General features: G+C 41.7%; 1 long non-coding RNA gene across 1 annotated transcript; it reads left to right on the top strand.

Moving 5' to 3' along the window:
• Positions 1–4,664: 4,664 nt before the first annotated feature.
• Positions 4,665–16,176, top strand: LOC140194563 (uncharacterized). The gene is made up of 3 exons (XR_011885245.1): positions 4,665–4,878; positions 6,184–6,389; positions 10,893–16,176. It is a non-coding gene; the product is annotated as an uncharacterized lncRNA (long non-coding RNA).
• The last annotated feature ends 4,306 nt before the right edge of the window (positions 16,177–20,482 follow it).

Genomic DNA, 20,482 nt, shown 5'->3' on the forward strand with positions numbered 1-20,482 from the left:
CGGAGATGTAACATAAAGCATTTTACTCCTGATGTATATGAAGGATGTAAGAAATAAAGTCAATTCAGTTCCTCCCCAATTGAAGTTAGGAGTTGAGGGCACGTACCAGATAGTGTGGCTCCTTAGTGATGGAAGGTGTCTTCTTGTGGCTCCAGGCGCCACCTCTTAAAGATGTCAGCAATAGGCAAGATCCCAGATAACTGTGGAATAGCCAGCATTGTTCCTTTGTTTAAGAAGAGCAAAAGGGACAAATCAGGAATCTACTAGTCTAATGAATTGTACATCATGGGCAGGGAAATTATTGGAAAATGTTCTTACGGATGGAATTTCCCTATATTTGGAAAAGGATAGACTTATTAGGGAAAATCAGGATGTCTTTTTATAGGGAATCCTGTCTCAGAAACTTGATTAAGGTTTTTAGGATATGATAAAGGTGATTGATGTGACCAGGGCACCTACATGGACATTAGTAAAGCGTTTGACAAAGTCTCTCATGAGACATCAATCCATAAGATTAAATTACATGAGATCTAAACTGGACACAAAAATTGACTTGGTCATAGAGAGTAGAGAGTAGTGGTGGAGGGGGTCTCTCTCTCTCTCTCTCTCTCTCTCTCTCTCAATGGAAGTCTGTGACCAATGGTGTTTAGACTGTTACCTGAGCCTTTTGGAAGTCTGCAATCTGGGCAAATCCACACTCTTATTCTACCTGTTACTTTGTAGTTTAGGAGTTGAGCTTCTCCTTCCTTGAGAACCAAACCCCTGTCACACTGGAATGCAGCAATTTGCTGTAACTGAGAAGACATGGAATGCATTGAGAAGCTAAGATGTGCTGTATCTACATAGCTTTCATCTCTGCAGGCAGTGTGATTAGCCCAGCTTAAAGAAGATGGCAGAATTCAGTAAACTGTTTCTTGAAAACAAACAATTCCAGGTGTATTTCCCGTCACAAAGGGAAGGGAGAGGGAGAAGTGGAGAGTCTGTCATCGTGCCTGACGCGATCCCCCTAGGTCTGAGTCGACGTAGTAGTAGTTCCCATCACATATTTAGAAGCTGGAACTGTGCTTCTGAATAGTTCTAAAGGGACAGGCCTTTCTGAGCAGAAAACTTCAGCCCCTCCTCTATTAGTGTTGCAAAACCTCTCCTTGAACTCCTGTCTAGCTGAATCAACACTATTGAATTTTGTAGACTCCCTCCAACTCTGGAGGGCAAAGATGAAGGTTGAAGACTGAAGGTAGAAGAACAAAGGAGTCCAGAGGTTCTGAAGGAGACATAAGGACCCAGGTCATCGGGGTCAGAGGTCAGTGCAAGTTTGGAAGTGGAGGCTCGAAGATCAAAGTTGTGACTGGTGTCTGAAATTGGAGGCCTGGTGTCTGTGAGTCTGAGAATCTGGGGAAGAAGACCCGGAGACAGTCTGTCCTTGTGTTGGAGGCCTGTGTGAGTGTGTGAGTGAGTGGGTAGGTGGGAGAATAGGAGGATGGGAGGGATAGGAAAGGAGCTCATTTTGTTGTTGTTGCATGTGTTGAGTGTGTTGGTTGTGTTGGATGTCTTGAATGTGCTGCTTTTTACCGCAAATGACACATTTCTCTGTACACTTCGATGTACGCGAGATAAATGAATCTGAATCTGAATCTGTGTTGTTTTAGAAATTATGGCAGATTTCATTTTAGGCTTTTGAGAAAAAATAATCAGTAACCAGAGCAATTCCAAACTACAGTCAAGTTGAGCCCATCCCTCCTAATAAACCCCTGGAAGGCACATAACTTACTTAATGGCTGTGTACGGGGTCTTTCTTTTGTTACATTTAAAATGGCAACTTTGTTATGTTAATCTGGGGAATGCGGCTTTGTTGTGCTTTAACGCTGAAGAGAGTTTGCGCTAACAGTTTGTTTTACTTTAAAATGAGATAACAGGGTTCTATTAGCCAATGGGTGGTTATGTATCGTTTTGTTTTCGGATACCATGCTGTATGATATGACTGTGGACTGAGTTTTGGCGGGGAGTCGGAGGAGAGACGACGAAGACCGCGGACGTGTGGAGAGGCTCCGGTTGATCACTCAGGGTGGTCCCGAGCTGTGAGTCGACGGAATTTGGGTGGTCGTCTGAAGTCGAATTGAGCTCCAACGTAGCGCGCAAAGAACTTGGACTTTGATAAGTGTTGGTGCCTTTTTTTTTCATTACTTTCCTCTCTGTATCAAATGTATATTAATGTCATAGAATTAGTAATATCTACAAAGTGTATTTGTTAAAATTTACTGGGTGTGTTGGCTAATGATTGATGTTGTGATTGATTCGGGCGGCAACCAACCCTGTGGGGAGTGTTGAGGCGGGTGCTCGGCTGGATTTCCCCTAGACATACACGAGCCAGTATAACGGAACGTTACAGCTGTTACTTACTTAATCAAAGTCCTCCATCCCTGATGGCATTCGGGGCTTCCTTCATCGTGTCAATAGCTTCCTCTCGGTTTTCACTACTGTCAGTCTTGCAAGTTCTGGGTGGAGACTCAGGAATACTGTCACATTCAGATGTAGAAGGATTCGCATTTGCTGTTACCATAACAATTTTGTTTGACCAGTCAGGGTTGTTAGCCCTGAGCTGAACCCCCAAACCTGGAGAACTGGTGGCCCACTCTTAGTCTGACCTCTTCCCTTTGACCTGTTTGGCATGGGTGACCCTACCAAGAGTCAAAGCATAAAACCCTGACTCCAGTCAACATAGCCCTCCGGGTCATTGAGGCATGTAAATCTGCAACTGGCAACCATTTTCCTTCTGACGTATCTGAAGAAAGGAATATTAAGTAGGTCGCAGCTCTGTTCTGTTCCACATGACCATCGTTTAACCTAGCTGAATAAAAAAATCATCCCATTCTTACAGTATTTAATTTTGTAATTTACAGTAATTTTTGTCTTGTTCTGGATGGCTGCTGCAAAACAGCACATTCCATGACACAGTATGTCAGTGTAATAAACTTGATTATGATTCTTCAACAAACTCTTCCATTTTACCTATGTCCTTCATTCATATTTATTAAAATAGCCTGAGGCCTAAAAGGCCATTATGGTTATGTGAGAAAATGCACCCAATAGTATGCCAGTCCAATTACTTATAAAAGTCCAACATTATCTCTCTGGTTTTATATTCTGTGATTCTAGATGCAAAATCAAATATTTGTGGAAATGCTCCTCATAAATTTCCAATCGAATAAAGATCCTTTCAATTTAATCTTTTTCTTTCTGTGGCTAAAGTTGTTCCATATCACTGTAGCTATTTCCAATTTATTCCTTGTGTCATTATTTTAGTTCTAATTTGTTTTCCCATTAATTGTTGTTGTAAATTCATGTAAAGCACACCAATTGAACTTTTTATCCTTTTTCAAGGATTTCAATTAGATTGACTAAGTATGATTAGTTTATTATAAGCTCAGACTGTCTGACCCATGTTGTCTACCCTAAGTTAATACCACTTCTCTATTGCCTAAAGACCGATTTTTCTTGACACCATGCAGGGGAGCTACAACACAAGCAGGAATATTTCCCAGGTTAGTGACTAACATGGTCAGCCACTAACAGCTCTGGTCTGCTACAGTCAGAAGGGATGAGGTCATTGCTCTGATGCCTTTGGTATCCTGTGACTGCTCTTCTTGTGTCTCTCAAAGAGATTGCAAAGTAAATGTTGTACATTGAAGGAGCTTTCATCTGCTGGGAATATGTAATTTGCTGAAAACTATCCTGGAAAGTCTTGCCCCATTTGGTGATGCCAGTAGTCCACCTTTCTTCAAATAAGTGCCAAGAAGGAAGAATTCTTCTTTCAACAGTCTAAGGGAAATTATTACTACATTCTCACTGCTGTATGTAAGGAGTTTGTACCTTCTCCAATGACCATGTGGGTTTCCTCCCACAGTCCAAAGATGTACCAGTTGGTAAATTAATTGGTCCTGTGATTAGACTAGGATTAAATCAGAGGATTGCTGGGCTGCGTGGCTTCATGCTGCATCTCAATGAATAGTAAATAAATAAATCAGGCAGAAGGGCTAATACAATGTGGGAACTGTGCTTTGATGAGGCATTGAATGTGTAATGGTGTAAAATGTGGAACAAAGAAGGAAAGCCACTGTCACACATACAGGCTTCTAATGGCCATATTGTGCAGAGCGTGGAAAGAATGTCAGAGGCTATAAACATGAAGAGTCTTGACTAAATGGCACAGAAACAATGCAAGAAAAAAATTCAATGAACTCAGCAGGAGATGAAAAATAAATGTAACATATTAAAACTATTATACTGCTAGGGAGCCTCCTGGCAATAGTCTGCCTCCTCCCACACTGTTATGGTCTCCATCTCATTAAATTTGGAGCAACGTCATACCACTTTAAATGAGCTCCCAAGTGACTCCAGACAAATATTGGCAAGGAAGAAATGCAGGCAGCAACATTATGTAACAGCACCTGCAAGTTCTTTTCGTAGCTTTCTCATACAGGGCTTTGCTAATAAGCATTGACAACATTCCTTGCTCAATGAAATCACTGGGCAGGAATTTGTTTTTGAGTGCAAATGTTAGCACACAACATGGTGGTCTATGCGTGCATTGTACTTCATTCCCGGAAAATTCACTTGAAGTTTCTGCAGATAAATGGCCAATAAGTACCTTCATAAAGACACAAGTGACTGCAGATGCTGGAATCTGGAGCAACGATGAAACTGCTAGAGGAACTCACCAAGTCAGGCAGTATCCGCAGAGCAGAATGTCAATTTCCTTCAACTTTTGCTGCCTGACCTGTTGAGTTCCTCCAGTCCTTTGTTTCTTGCTTCACTTTCATGAACTCTGTTAACATTGGATAGAGACTCACTTACCTGCACAACAGAGCTTTGACCAAACAGGTAAGATATAGTTGACCAGAGAGGTTTGTATGCCATTAGTTTCTAATTCATTTTCCCCATGATTATAATAGTATACCCAAATAACCTGCATTGAAGAAAATATTTGCAAAAATGTTGAAGTGAAGTTTTGCTTTTGGTATCAGCTTCTATTAGACACTAAAAGAATTAATTGTCACGGATGGCTGCGGAGACCAAGTCATTGGGTATATTTAAAGCAGAGGTTAGTAGGTTCTTGATTGGTAAAGGTGTCAAAGTTCATGGGGGAGAAGGCAGGAGAATGGGAATGAGAGGGAAAGATGAAAGAGACATGATCGAATGGGGGAGCAGACTCCGTGAGCCGAATGGTCTCATTCTCCTCCTATATCTTATGGTATGGGCCTAAACCTTTGGCAAACTGTGGGTATCAGGAGTATCACCTTAATGCAGTTGAAGCTGCAGAACCCACAAATCAACCTGACTGGCACACAAAACTTGCCATTGACAAATGTTTCTTCTAGTTGGAGCTGAAAACCTTCATGGCATTCATTTACTTCATGGTGTTCTAATCATCATTCACAGAGAATTCTGTATGGGCTACAAATGTTGTTACACCTGATCTTCAAGGAATACTTCTCAGCATCTGTCATTCTGTGTTCAAAATTCCTCATGCTAGCCACAACTGTTTCTGGCTTTGCTTTACATGATTTTCTTGTATGTGAGAATAGTTAAGTTTTGTTAAAATTGCCTGCATTGTGATATACTTGTGTTCTGAGATTTGGTATGCATGTTGAAACAGGGGATTACAATGGGCTGTGAGGTCATACCTAGGAGACATTCGCAGCATAAGGATGCACTGACTCCAACTTGTCAGTAATGAGAACATTTGTTTAAGAGATGGATTGACTATGGTAGCACTGACAGCAGAAATATTAGTCACCAAACAAAACAAAAGATAAAATAAATTATTATAGAAAAACAAACTTTCAGAGGAATTGGACAAAGCTCCTTACTAATTTATTATGCATTTTATGAACCGGGACCAATGTAACTAATGTTTTGTCAGTTAATGAGGGAAACTTTGAAATGGTTATTTACACCCTGGAAAGAAATAACATGCTCAAAACTAGTCAAGGATTGAATTTGTGGGAAATTATTTTTGGGAGAGAGCCTGGAAGAGAATATACAGTAAGTTTTGCTGGTAATTGTAAGAATTTTTTGTTTAAAAACCACTAAGTCTGATAAGTTAATTGAAAGCAACAAGTGTACTTACTTCCCTTCTCACTGCCACTCTTCACAACCTTGCTGTTGATTTTTGTCGCTTCATAGCCTGCCCTTCGCATGGACAACCAATATTACCAGCTCTTGGTCACAGGGCATTGGGAGAGCCTGCAACTTTCAAGGTTGTAGGATTTGCTTAATTAGCCCCACTCATCTGGTGTTACTGTGATGGATGGAAAAGCTACCAGTGCTGCAGGATTTAAAAGGCCGACAAGAGGGACTGCTTTGCTGATAATCCTGTTCAGTCCATGGAGGTGAGCTTCTTTTTAATGCCTGTCACTTTTATTGTCCATGCAGCTCCTATTCTGTTCTCCCTGTCTTTGGCCTCCTACACTGACCCATCATCCGGAATAATGTCTTGTCTCCCAGCTTGGCAGGTTACACCCTTGAGGACTCAACATTAAATCTGACAGTCTCAGATTATAATATTATAAAACATAGGAACAGAATTAGGCTATTCAGCCCATTGAGTCTGCTCTGGTATTCCTTCATGGCCGATTTATTATTCCTCTCAACCCCATTCTCTTGTCTTTTCCCTGTAATGTTATGAGCCAGCAGCAACAGATATGAAACTGAGACAGCGTTTATAAACAAACTACGAGATTTATTAACCTCTGCTCAAAACATCGAAAAGTAAACGAACGACTAACTTAACTGGAAGTTAACAGTTAGGCGACTATATCGAACAAACAGTCAAACTTATAAACTGTTCTTAACGAGTTCTCATCCAAGCACAGACTTAAAGTGGTAAATTCAAAAAGTCCATGTGATTTATACAGTCATTAAGGAGAGACTTCCCCGAAACGATTCCTCCGAAGTAATGACGAATCTGCCGATCACAGATGAGAGATGCCTTGTCCAAAGAAATCACGAAGAAATAAAGGAACTGACTTTTTGACTGGAGGGTGGTCACTACACAAACCTTCTCGACCTTGCAGGGGTTTCACTCAAATGTGCATGCCACAATTCCTGAACGAAGATTATAAAGGTTGATCATTCCCAAGATGCTGAACGACATTAACTTTACCCAATCCTTTGAACTCGGATAACTCTGATAACGTCTTCACTCTCCGATACTGGACTGTAAGGAAAAAATAAACGAGCAACAAACAAAACCGGTGGCATCTCCAAACATCCGACCGGCAACAACACTGCACAAAAATAAAAATGAGAACTGCGTCACAGTGGCGGGCTTTGTTTAAATACTGTTTGGAACATGCCATCACGTGACATAACATCACCCCGCTATCGTGAGACAATTACATCATACCTATCATGAGATAATGACATAACGCTCTCAAGATAATTACATCATGCTCACGGGATATGTAATAGTAACCTCTGGCACCCTTACTCACCAAGAACATATCAGCCTGTAACTTAAATATATCCAATGACAGGTGACAGCCTCCACAGTCATCTGTGGCAGTGAATTCTACTTTATCTGCTTCCAGGTGGATACAATAGGGTCTTTTAAGAGACTCTTAGGTAGGTACTCAGAGCTTAGAACAATAGAGAGCTATGAGGTAGGGAAATTCTGGGCAGTTTCTAGAGTAGGTTACATGGTTGTCATAACATTGTGGGCTGAAGAGCCTGTAATGTGCTGTAGATTTCTGTGTACTGTGTTCTATGTTCCACCTCTCCCCAACCCCCACTGCCTGTCACCTTTTTTTATATTTGTAACATTTATCTTTTCTTCCAGTATTTCAGTTTTCTTTCATCTCCAATTTACAGCTCCTCCTGATATTTTGTTATTTACTAGACTACATCATAACCTTTCAGATGACACCACACAAGCACTCCTGGTTACCATCCTGTCACAAAACCTTTCTTCTCGCCTCCTATTCCCATCTTACTTTGCAATTTTAAACTTGTTTAATGTCCAACTTTCTTCCCCCTCCCCCCCCCCCATTTCTGGAACATCTCTGGAACATTGATCCTGTTTTGCCTTTCTCAAATGCTGTCTGACCTGCTGGGTCGTTTCAAGTATTTTCAGTTTTCATTGAGGGGAAGAGAAGTTTTGGCCAGAAAGAAAGTTACAGCTGCCTGGAACTTTCTTTAAAAATGAATTTGCTGAACAGGTCTCCTACCCTTCAAAAGCATATAACTTTACCACCAAAGTCATTCCTGTAATACAGCCAAAGTTGTATTAGATGCGTCTGCAGAATAAGTCATGTTAAATTGATGCCCCACTGCTACCTCAGAATATTTTGTTAAATATGGAGAACTGGGTTTAAGTCTTCACAGAAAATAAATAGTGGATTTGAGTATATAATAACAAAAACAGAAAAAATCCAGAGATAGGTTAGAAATAAGACCCGCTTAATAAATTCCCTTTAAGATGTTGCCTTACTCATAAATCTCAGCTCAGGCTTGTTGCCAATTCAGCATGTTTTTTTGTTGTAAACTCTTTTTGCTATTGCATCAGCTTTTTTCGCTTTGTATGCTCCATGTGTTACAATTGATCTACGCAGAACAGCTGTGGGGTAAAAGTCAAATTGATGTTTAGATGTTTAAATGCAAGCTCAGTCATCATGAGCTGCTTAATCCCAATTCTTGGGAGACTTGCAATTTAATGAAAACATTGCTAATGCCATTCCTTTATTTTAAAAGGGAACGAAAGATTAAATATCTGCAAAGTTCTTAATTTCATATTAATTGTGGAGCAAGGTTCCGAAATTTATTATCAGAGATAATCCTTTGAACAAGGATTATCTGATCAAAGAAAACCATTAGAACTAGTGGAGCACAAGTTAAATCTGACTAATCCAAGTGATCTTCTTCTCCCACCAGGACCACATGGTAAATCCACAGCATTTTCTAGCACTGCCAGTTTATCCAGATTTTATTACATTCAGAATCCAAGCAGCTTCTTCATTCTTGTTAAACAATGGCATAAATCACTAATTTAGTACTACAGATATGCTTCTGTCTCTGGTAAATTTCCATCTTCAGTGGTCAGTCATAGAGTCATATAGCACTAGAGCACAGAAACAGGCCGTTTGGCCCTTCTAGTCCATGATGAACTAGTAATCTGCCTAGTCCTACTGACCTGCACCTGGACCATAGCCCTCCATATGCCTCCCATCCATGTTCCTATCCAAATTTTCTTTAAATGTTGAAATCAAACCTAGTTATCCACTTCTGCTCTCAGCTTGTTCCACACTCTTACCACCCTCTAAGTGAAGAAGTTCCCCTTCATGTTCCCCTTAAACATTTCACCTTTCACCATTAACCCATGACTTCTAGTTGTGGTCTCATTCAACCTCAGTGGAAAAAGCCTGCTTGCATTTACCTTATCTATACCCATCATAATTTTGTATCCTTCTATCAAATCTCCCTTCAGTCTCCTAAACTCCAGAGTATTATATCCTAGCCAATTCAACCATTCCCTGTAATTTAGATTTTCAAGTCCAGGCAACATCCTTGTCAATTGTCTGCACTCTTTCTATCCCATTGATATCTTTCCTGTAGGTAGGTGACCAAAACTGCACACAATATTTCAATTTAGGCCTAACCAACATCTCAACAATTTCAACATAACATCCCAACTCCTATAATCAATACTTTGATTTATGAAAGTCAGTGTGCCAAAACCTCTCTTTACAACCCTAGCTACCTGTGATGCGATTTTCAAGGGATTATGGATCCGCATTCCCAGAGACCTCTGCTCTACCTCACTCTTCCATGCACTATGGTTCAATGTGTCAGTCCTACCCTGGTTTGTCCTCCCAAAGTGCAAAACCTTACATTTGTCTTCATTAAATTCCATCTGCCATTTTCCCAGCTGCTCCAGATCCTGCTGCAAGCTTTGATGGTCTTCCTTGCTGTCCATTAAACAATCTTGGTGTCATCTGCAAATTTTCCAATCTGGTTTATTACATTATCATCTAGATTATTGATATAGATGACAGGCAGCAACAGACCTAGCACTGATCCCTTCAGCACAGCCCTGGTCACAGGTCTCCCATCAGAGAGGCAACCATTTACTAATACTCTCTGGCTTCTCCTGCAAAGCTAATACCTAATCTAATTTACTACCTTTATCTTTAATACTGAGTGACTGAAACTTCATGACCAGTTTCCCATGGAGGATCTTGTCAAAAGCCTTGCTAACGTCCAGGCAGACAACATTCACTGTCTTGCCTTGATCAATTTTCCTGGTAACTTATAAAAAAATACTCCATAAGTTTCTCAGACAACACTTTAAACAATTAATATTTCAATAATAGATTCCTGTTTTATATTTGCCATCAGTCCATTTTGCCTGTCTTGTTTGTGTTTACACGATCTTGACCCTGAGCTCTGGATCTTGTTATCCTTCCTTTGACCACTTTGGAAATGCAACCCAAGTGTATTTGAGCCATCTCATGTTTTGAAGCCATTAACTCTTTTATTACAATGCTATCCAACCATTTTTGATTACAATTAACCTGGGCCTGATCTCAACTCAATCAATAAAGTTAACTGCCCTTTACTTGAGTATTTTCATATTCAAAAATGCTCTTGCTCTTCTCCATAACTAATCATTCTGTACAATGTAAATGCTACTTCTCCTGAAATGCTCTCAACATTTCAAAACCTACTGTATGTCAGATTGCTGTTTATTGATTATGGTTCAACACCATCATCAGTACTAATCACCAAGCTTCAAAATTTGGGCTGCTGTATTTTCCTCTACAACTAACTCCTTGACTTCTTTATTGGGAGACCACAGTCAGTGGGTTTAAGTAATAACATTTCCTCCTTGCCAACAGAGATTTAATCATGGATTTCAGGAAGGGGCAGGTTTGGTGAACACACCAGTCATTATTGATGGCGTCAATGGTGAAAATGGAGAGCAACTTGAAGTGCCTGAGCGCCAACACTTTGGAAGATCCTGGCCCAAAACATTGATATAGTATTCACAAAGAGACATGCCACTTTATTAGGAGATTGAGGGATTTGGTATATCACCAAAGACACTCACAAATTTCTATGGATGCACTTGGAGAACTTTTGACCGATTGCAATACAGTCTGGTATGGAGGCTCCAGTTCAACGGAACACAAAAACTTGTCAACTCAGGAAGCTCCATCCTGGGAAGAACCTTGTTCACCACTGAAAACAACAACAAGGTGCACCGCTTCAAGAAGACAGCCTCCATCACTGAGGATCTCCGTCATGGGGGTTATTAGAAGCCCCAAACCCCACACCCAGTGATTCAGAAACAACTCCAGCAACTTCATTCAATCTTTATTTCTAGTCTCGTCTGCGTGGAGTTTGAATTGAATTGACTTTGTTATTTACATCCTCCATATACATGGGGAGTAAAAATCTTTATGTTACATCTCTATCTAAATGTGCAATGTGCAATTTATAATCAATGTTATGTACAACAGGATAGTCAATATAACATAGAAATACAGTTGCGCCAGCATGAATTAAGCAGTCTGATGGCCTGGTGGAAGAAACTGTTGTTCCTGAAGAACGTGGGTTTCCTTTGTTAACAGGCCCTTTGTGGACTTGGTTCAGCAAAGAGCCCGTTCCCATGCTATATAACTCTATAACACAAGGAGCAATTCTGGTTTTTGCAAATATACCTTGCTATCTCCTTCCCATTATATAATAACCCATACAGGCACTAAGTAACTTAAAGCACCTTTATTATTCCTTTTCTTTTAACTCCAAATAAATCAAATTTATTAATTAAAGGCAAATATATGAGAATATAACTTCTATACCTTACGCGTATACAGTATTTCCATGATCCTACCATTGAAGAGATGTGGCAAAATCTTCTCTGGCATGTTTCAGGGTTGTTCCTGAACCATGAAAGTTAGCATGTTCTGATCCCCACTGACCAGTATCATCCAACAACTGAGAAATGGACACAAACGCTGGTTGAACTTAGCAAGTTAGGCAGCATCTATGGAAGGAAACAAACACTTCCCTCTACTATGGACTCTCACAGCTATCTGTAACTATTCCTCTTCCCACCCTGTCTCTGGCAAAAATGCCATCCCCTTCTCGCAATTCCTCCGTCTCCGCCGCATCTGCTCTCAGGATGAGGCTTTTCATTCCAGGATGAAGGAGATGTCTTCCTTTTTTAAAGAAAGAGGTTTCCCTTCCTCCACCATCAACTCTGCTCTTAAACACATCTCCCCCATTTCACGCACATCTGCTCTCACTCCATCCTCCCGCCACCCCACTAGGAATAGGGTTACCCTTGTCTTAACCTACCACCCCACCAGCCTCCAGGTCCAACATATAATTCTCCGTAACTTCCGCAACCTCCAACAGAATCCCACCACCAAGCACATCTTTCTCTCCCCCTCTCTTTCTGCTTTCTGCAGGGATCGCTCCCTACGCGACTCCCTTGTCCATTCGTCCCCCCCCCATCCCTTCCCACTGATCTTCCTCCCGGCACTTATCCTTGTAAGCGGAACAAGTGCTACACATGCCCTTACGCTTCCTCCCTCACCACCATTCAGGGCCCCAGACAGTCCTTCCAGGTGAGGCGACACTTCACCTGTGAATCGGCTGGGGTGATATACTGTGTCCGGTGCTCCTGATGTGGCCTTCTATATATTGGTGAGACCTGACGCAGGCTGGGAGACTGTTTTGCTGAACACCTATGCTCTGTCTGCCAGAGAAAGCAAGATTTTAATTCCACGTCCCATTCCCATTCTGATATGTCTATCCATGGCCTCCTCTACTGTCAAGATGAAGCCACACTCAGGTTGGAGGAACAACACCTTATATTCCGTCTGGGTAGCCTCCAACCTGATGGCATGAATATTGACTTCTCTAACTTCCGTTAATGCCCCTCCTCCCCTTCACACCCCATCCCTTATTTATTTATATAATATATTTTTAATATATTTTTTTATTTTTCCCCCTTTTTTCTCTCTCTCTTTTATCTCCCTCTGTCCCTCTCACTATAACTCCTTGCCTGCTCTCTACCCTCCGGGCTCCCCTCCCCACTTCTCTTTCTCCCCAGGCTTCCCATCCCATGATCCTCTCCCTTCTCCAGCCTGGTATCCCTTTTGCCAATCAACCTTCCAGCTCTTAGATCCACCCCTCCCTTCCTGTCTTCTCCTATCATTTCGGATCTCCCCTCCCCCTCCCAGTTTCAAATCTCTTACTATCTCCTCTTTCAGTTAGTCCTGACAAAGGGTCCCGGCCCGAAACGTCGACTGTACCTCTTCCTATAGATGCTGCCTGGCCTGCTGCGTTCACCAGCATTTTTTGTGTGTGTTGCTTGAATTTCCAGCATCTGCAGATTTCCTCGTGACTTCCTCTTCCTTCTACGGTCCACTCTCCAGCTCTATCAGATTCCTTCTTCTTCAGCCCTTTGGCTCTTCCACCTATCATCTTGCAGCTTCTTACTTCAATCCCCTCTTCCTCTTTACCTGGTTTAACCTATCATCTGCCAGCTTGTACTCCTTCCCCTCCTCCACCTTCTTATTCGGGCTTCTTTCCCCTTCTTTCCAATCCTGATGAAGGGCTTCAGCCCAAGATGTTGACTGTTCATTCCTCTCCATAGTTGCTGCCTGACTTGCTGACTTCCTCACTTCCTCCAGCATCTTGTGCGTGTTGTTTAGAATTTCCAGCAGCTGCAGAATCTCTTGAGTTTATCATACAACTGATGATCTTTGTTTGATGCTATTGGTACTGTCTTCCTTGCATAAATCTTACACTCATTGGGGATTCTGCTGATTGTTTCTTAAGTCTCATATTATTCATGCATTCAAATTACTTTGCGACTTTATCCTTACCCAAAAATTCTCTGGCTATAGGGATATTTCCTTATGCATAAGTCACTCTTGCCTCACTGGTGGTCACATGCAGTTCTCTAATTGCCTTGCTATGAATCCCGTTTCTCAGCTTCTCTTCATTTCTTTCTTCTTTTAAGAAGGTGCATTTTACTTTGGCTAACTTTTCAGCCAATGTCATAATGTTTCCTTCTTTACCAATGCTAATTTTTCTCTGATAATTTGATAATAAACATTTTGTAAAAATGTAATTTGGCCTTTTTCATGGGCAGTATCTTACATCTGCATGGAGCAGACTCTTTAAGTGCTGGATGGCATAATTCTACTCTTACGTGTGGTGGTCTGTGGTCTAAATATCCTAAAGGATGTCTTAATTTATATAGTGACAATATTGACTATCTGAAAAAAATGACTCCCCATTGGCAACTTGTATTGCCAGAATGAGATTTGAATCATGATTAAGGGGAAAAATTAGCGTGGATCCAAATTTTTCTTCATCCTCCGCTCACAATTTCACTGATTTGAACCAGGGTTACTTCTTTGAAGTCAGGATAATCAGACGGCCTATAATAAATTCACAAATTGTATTAAAAATATATGTCCATTATAGTCATAATGAACACAAAGCTGTCTGCTAATCTAGGTATTAACACACAAGGGTACATTTTGCTGTTCAAATTTGCATCACGTTAAAACAATCCCTGGTGTGCTAAAACTCGAGACGAATGTGGCCTTCTTGTTCATTATTCCTTAATTATAGAAGGTTTTGCAAAATCCTGAGACTGCTCAATCAATGATTTGATTAAATCGTCAGACTGAGTAGATTTATACTAAAATTATGGTCATTACCTTCAGTTTCCTCTGATTATACCACATGTATTCATTTTCCAGCATTGATTTAAATGTGATTGGTAGTTGATGGGTCTTGTTAGAGATAATTCTGAGTGGTACAGTTCCTGCTGCAGCTATCACACACCTGTCCATCAGTATTTCTGATTCACTGGCTTCCTTTTACCTCACACGTCTGTCTTTTTTATTGCTGCCCTGTCTTTCTCTTATATCATTTATTCTGAACTATCTCTTTTACCTGCTCTTCATCTTCTTGATTGCTTTCTTCCTATGAGCTTAGAAAATCAGTACAGATGAAGGATAACCATATACTTCCATTTTCATTCAATTATCAAAAATGGCCTTAAGCCTCCCCCTATCCCAGTCTCCTCACTCTCCCCCACTATTCCACCTTACTGTCCTCTCACCCTCTCTCCTCTCCCATCACTCACCACTCTCTGTACTCTCCCCCGTCATCCCCCATCTCCTCTCCCTATCTCCCCCGTCTCCCCCTCTCCAATCTTCCTCATGCCCTCTCCACACTCTCTCCCCCTCTCCACCCCTCTCCCCTCTCCTCCTGCCCCCTCTCCCCACTAGCCCCTCCCCTCCCCTCTCTACCCCTCCCCTCTCTCCCCTCCCCTCTCTCCCCCTCTCCTCTCTTCCCCATCTCTCCCTTCTCCCCCATCTCTCCCTTTCCCTCTCCCCTCCCCTCCCCTTCTCCCCTCTTCCCCCCTTTCCACCTCTCCCCATCTCCCACCTCCTTCCTATCCCACTCGCTAACCCCTCCCTCCTCTCTCTCACCCTTCCCTGATTCTCAAGGTACAATTTTTTAAGAATACTGTCGGGAGGAGATGGCGGTGCAACACAGCACGCAGCGACCACTCCGGTGGTGATGTCTGTTATTTGTCAAGTAGGGTGCCGTGCAAAATCCTGATTTGATGGAGACAGACATGAAAGCACGGGGGAACATCTGGAGAAAATTCTGAAATGCCTGCTTTGTTGCTGCTGCTACTGTGTGGTCCAGAATCTCCGGAGGAGAAGGCCCCGTGTCCTCAGCTTTGCTTGATGCTCAGCGGCCGGGCAGAGTCGAGGCGCTCGGCAGAGGATGGTGCTCAGAGAGGGTGTATCGGAGGGGCTGGTCGGAGGCTCGAAGTTTTTGGGCAGACTCAGAGTCGGCTGCAGTTGGGTGCTTCCAATGCATCGGCAAGTTGTTGGCGCTTGGAGGTTCATGGCATGGAGAGTTTCTCTCTTCTGCCGCCTGTGTTAGATGATGGGTCGATTGGGACTTTGAGACTTTTTTTTATCGTGCCCATAGTCTGTTCTTTATCAAATTATGGTATTGCTTTGCATTGTTGTAACTATGTGCTATAATTATGTGGTTTTGTTAATTTTAGTCTTGGTTTGTCCTGTTTTTTTTTGTGACATCATTTTAGAGGAACATTGTATCATTTTTTAATGCATGCATTTCTAAATGACAATAAACGAGGACTGAGTGTCCTCATATTCTAATCTAATCTCAATTCAGATCATCCATGTTCATACATAAAAAACTCTTTCAAGCAACTTGAAGAAATAACCTAACTTGCATATGTTATTGTGGAAGTACCAATATCTGTGTTGTGAAGTGAATGCATGCTGATAATAAGTAGGGTTTTGGTTTTGTTTGTTAATCATCTTGTGTGAAAGGCACTGCTTAATTGCAAGTTGTTTATTAAACATCTACTAAATAGTCCACTATTATATGCAAATATACTCAAGTATCCTTCTAGGGTTGTGAGCTCTGGCTTTTCTTAATTTAAAGTTGAATTCTTTCAGCCGGGATCTTCATTATAAAAATTATATGCTTTGAAAGAATTAAGGTCAGTATTGAGTTGTATGGATAGCACAGTGTAATAGATAGATATCCTATTTCTTCACAGTCCCAACAAACTGGATTCAATCCTGACCTCTGGCGCTGTGTAGAGTTTGCTCTTCAATTTCCTCCCTCTTTCCAAAGACTTGTGCGTTGTTAGATTAATTGGAGACAGGAGAATAAAATGGGATAATTGTAGGATTATTATAGATTGATCTAGACTCTGTGGGTCAAGTGGTACCCTTTTCTGTGGTGTGACGCTATGACTGTAATCTAAGCTTTCCTTTTTCTTGATGATAGCCGACAAGAAGAAACGATTTATTGAGGAAATTAATGGAACATGGGAAAGAGGAAGAAAGGAAGGAGGAGTAAGTTGTAAAGTTCACATAAAGTCTTCAAAGGGATATAGATGTGTTAAGTTAGTGGCCAAATAATTAGCAAATGGATTATACTATAAAAACTGAGATTATTCACTCTGATAGGAGGAATGGAAATTCAGAAAATACTTTGAGACCTGAATGCTGGTGTTCATAGGGAGAAATAGCTGAACAGGTAAGGTGGAATGTTCCTGAAATTTAGAAGAATGAGAGGAGAAGGCGCCTGTGAAGATACTTTTCTTAGTCATGAGAAAGATAAATCTTTGGGTACTTTTGTAGGGGAATGACCTCCTGGGCGAATGCCATGGCAACCGATTACAGGCATTGAGCATGGGTCCGTGGTGCAGAAGGGAAAGAGGGAGAAGAAGGGAGCAATAATGATAGGGGACTCAATAGTGAGGGGAACAGACAGGAGATTCTGTGGACATGAACGAGACCCCATGATGGTATGTTGCCTCCCAAGTGCCAAGATCAGAGATGTCTCAGATCTCAACATTTTGGAGAGGGAGGGGGAGCAGCCAGATGTTTTGGTACATATTGGTACCAATGACATAGGAAGGAAAAGCAATGAGGTCCTACTCAGAGAATTTAGAGAGCAAGGTAGAAAGCTGAGAAACAGGAACTCCAGAGTAGTAATTTCTGGATTGCACATGCCAGTGAGAGTAGAAACAGGATTATGTGGCAGATATATGTGCGGCTGAGAAGCTGGTACAGGGACAGTGCTTCAGGTTCATGGATCATTGGGATCTCTTCTGGGGGAGGAATGACCTGTTCAAAAGTGACGGATTGCACCTGAACACGAGGGGGACCAATATTCTCGCAGGCATTTTTGATAGAGCTGTTGGGGCGGGGGTTAAACTAACTTGGCAGGGGGGTGGGAGCTGGAGTGAAGGGACTCAGGGTAGGACAGATGGTAAAAATGAAAAGATAGTGTGCATTCAGACTGTCAGGGAGGGCAGGCAGGTGATGGGACATAGTTGTAGCCAACAGGCTGAGTATCAAATCATTAGGGGTGCAGAATCAGAAAGGATAGCAAATACGGTGCTCAAGGTGTTGTAACTCAATGTGTGGAGTATAAGGAATAAGGTGGATGATCTTGTTGCAATATTGCAGATTGCCAGGTATGATGTTGTGGCCAACACTGAATCATGGCTGCAGGATGGTTGTAGTTGGGAACTGAATGTCCAAGGTTACACATTATATCAGAGGGACAGGAAGGTAGGCAGAGGGGGTGGTGCGGCTGTACTGGTAAAGAATGGCAGCAGATCAGTAGAAAGATGTGACATAGAATCGGAAGATGTTGAATCCTTGTGGGTTGAGTTAAGAAACTGCAAGGGTAAAAGGACACTGATGGCAGTTATATACAGGCCTCCCAACAATGGCTGGGAGGTGGACCACAGGTTACAACAGGAAATAGAAAAGGCGAGTCAAAAGGGCAATGTTGTGGTAGTCATGGGCGATTTTAACATGTAGGTCGATTGGGAAAATCAGGCTGGTAATGGACCTCATGAGAGTGAGTCTGTTGAATGCGTAAGAGACAGCTTTTTGGAGCAGTTTGTCGTTGATCCTACTTGGGGATCAGCTATACTGGATTGGGTGTTATGTAATGAACAAGAGGTGATTAGGGAGCTTAAGGTAAAAGAACCCTTAGGAACCAGTGATCATAGTATGATTGCATTCAACTTGAAATTTGATAGGGAGAAAGTAAAGTCTGATATAGCAGTATTTCAGTGGAGTAAGGGAAATTACAGGAGTATGAGAGAGGAGTTGGCCAAAGTAAATTGGAAGGAGCTGCTGGCAGGGCAGCAGAGCAGCAATGGTGTGCATTTCTGGGAGAAATGAGAAGGTGCCGGATATGTGTATTTCAAAAATGAAGAAATACTCAAATAGTAATATAGTACAACTGTGGCTGACAAGGGAAGTCAAAGCCATTGAAAAAGCAAAAGAAAGGGCATACAACAAAGCAAAAATTAGTGGGAAGATAGAGGATTGGGAAGTTTTTAACAACCTACAGAGAGCAACTAAAAAAATTATTAGAAAGGAAAAGATGAAATATGAAAGCAAGCTAGCAAATAATATCAAGGTGGATAGTAAAAAGTTTTTTCAAGTATGTTAAAAATAAAAGAGAAATGGGAGAGATAGGACTGCTAGCAAATTAGGCAGGATAAATAATAACAGGGACAAGGAGGTGGCTGATAAACTAAATAGCATTTCGCATCACTCTTCACTGTGGAAAACACTAGTAGCATGTCTGATGTTGTATTGTGTGAAGGAAGAGAAGCGGGTGCACTTATTGTTACAAGGGAGGAGGTGCCCGAAAAGTTGAAAGACCGAAAGGTGCATAAGCCACCCAGACCAGAGGAACTGCACCCTAGGGCTCTGAAAGAAGTAGAGTTAGAGATTGTGGTGGCATTAGAAATGATCTTTCAAAAATCATTGGACTCTGGCATGGTGCCAGAAGATTGGAAAATTGAAAATCTTACTCCACTCTGTAAGAAAGGAGGAAGGCAGCAGAAAGGAAATTGACCAGTTAGCCTGACCTCAGTAGTTGGGAAGATGTTAGGGTCAATTGTTAAGGATGAGGTGATGGAGTACTTGGTGATACAGGACAAGATAGTACAAAGTCAGCATAGTTTCCTTCAAATCCTGCCTGACGAATCTGTTGGAATTCTTTGATGAGATTACAAGTACGATGGATAAAGGGGATGTAGTGGATGTTGTATATTTGGACTTTCAAAAGGCCTTTGACAAGGTGCCACATATGAGGCTGCTTATCAAGTTAAGAACCCATGGTATTACAGTAAAGTTATTAACATGGTTAGGGCATTGGCTGATTGGTAGGAGGCAGCGAGTGGGAATAAAAGGGTCCTTTTCTGGTTGGCTGCCAGTGGCTAGTGGTGTTCCACAGGGGTCGGTGTTGGGACCACTTCTTTTTATGCTGTATATAAATAATTTATATGATGGAATAGATGGCTTTGTTGCCAAGTTTGCAGATGATATGAAGATTGGTGGAGCAACAAGTAGTGTTGAGGAAACAGGTAGGATGCAGAAGGACTGAGACAGATTAGGGGAATGGGCAAGAAAGTGGCAAATGAAATACAATGTTCGAAAATGCATGGTCATACACTTTGGTAGTAGAAATAAATGTGTGGACTATTTTCTAAACGGGGAGAAAATCCAGGAATCTGAGATGCAGAGGGACTTGAAAGTCCTTGTGCAGAACACCCTGATGGTTAACTTGCAGGTTGAGTTGGTGATGAGGAAGGCAAATGCCATGTTAGCATTCATTTCAAGAGGTCTAGAATAGAAGAGCGAAGATGTGATGCTGAGGATTTATAAGGCACTGGTGAGGCCTCACCTTGAGTGTTGTGAACAGTTTTGGGCCCCTCATCTTAGAAAAGAGGTGCTGGCATTGGAGAGGATCCAGAGGAGGTTCACTAGGATGATTCCAGGAATGAAAAGGTTATCATACGAGACACGCTTGATGGCTCTGGGTCTGTACTCACCGGAATTCAGAAGGATGAGGAGGATCT

This window comes from Mobula birostris, chromosome 3 (assembly GCF_030028105.1).
Source record: "Mobula birostris isolate sMobBir1 chromosome 3, sMobBir1.hap1, whole genome shotgun sequence".
NCBI lineage: Eukaryota > Metazoa > Chordata > Chondrichthyes > Myliobatiformes > Myliobatidae > Mobula > Mobula birostris.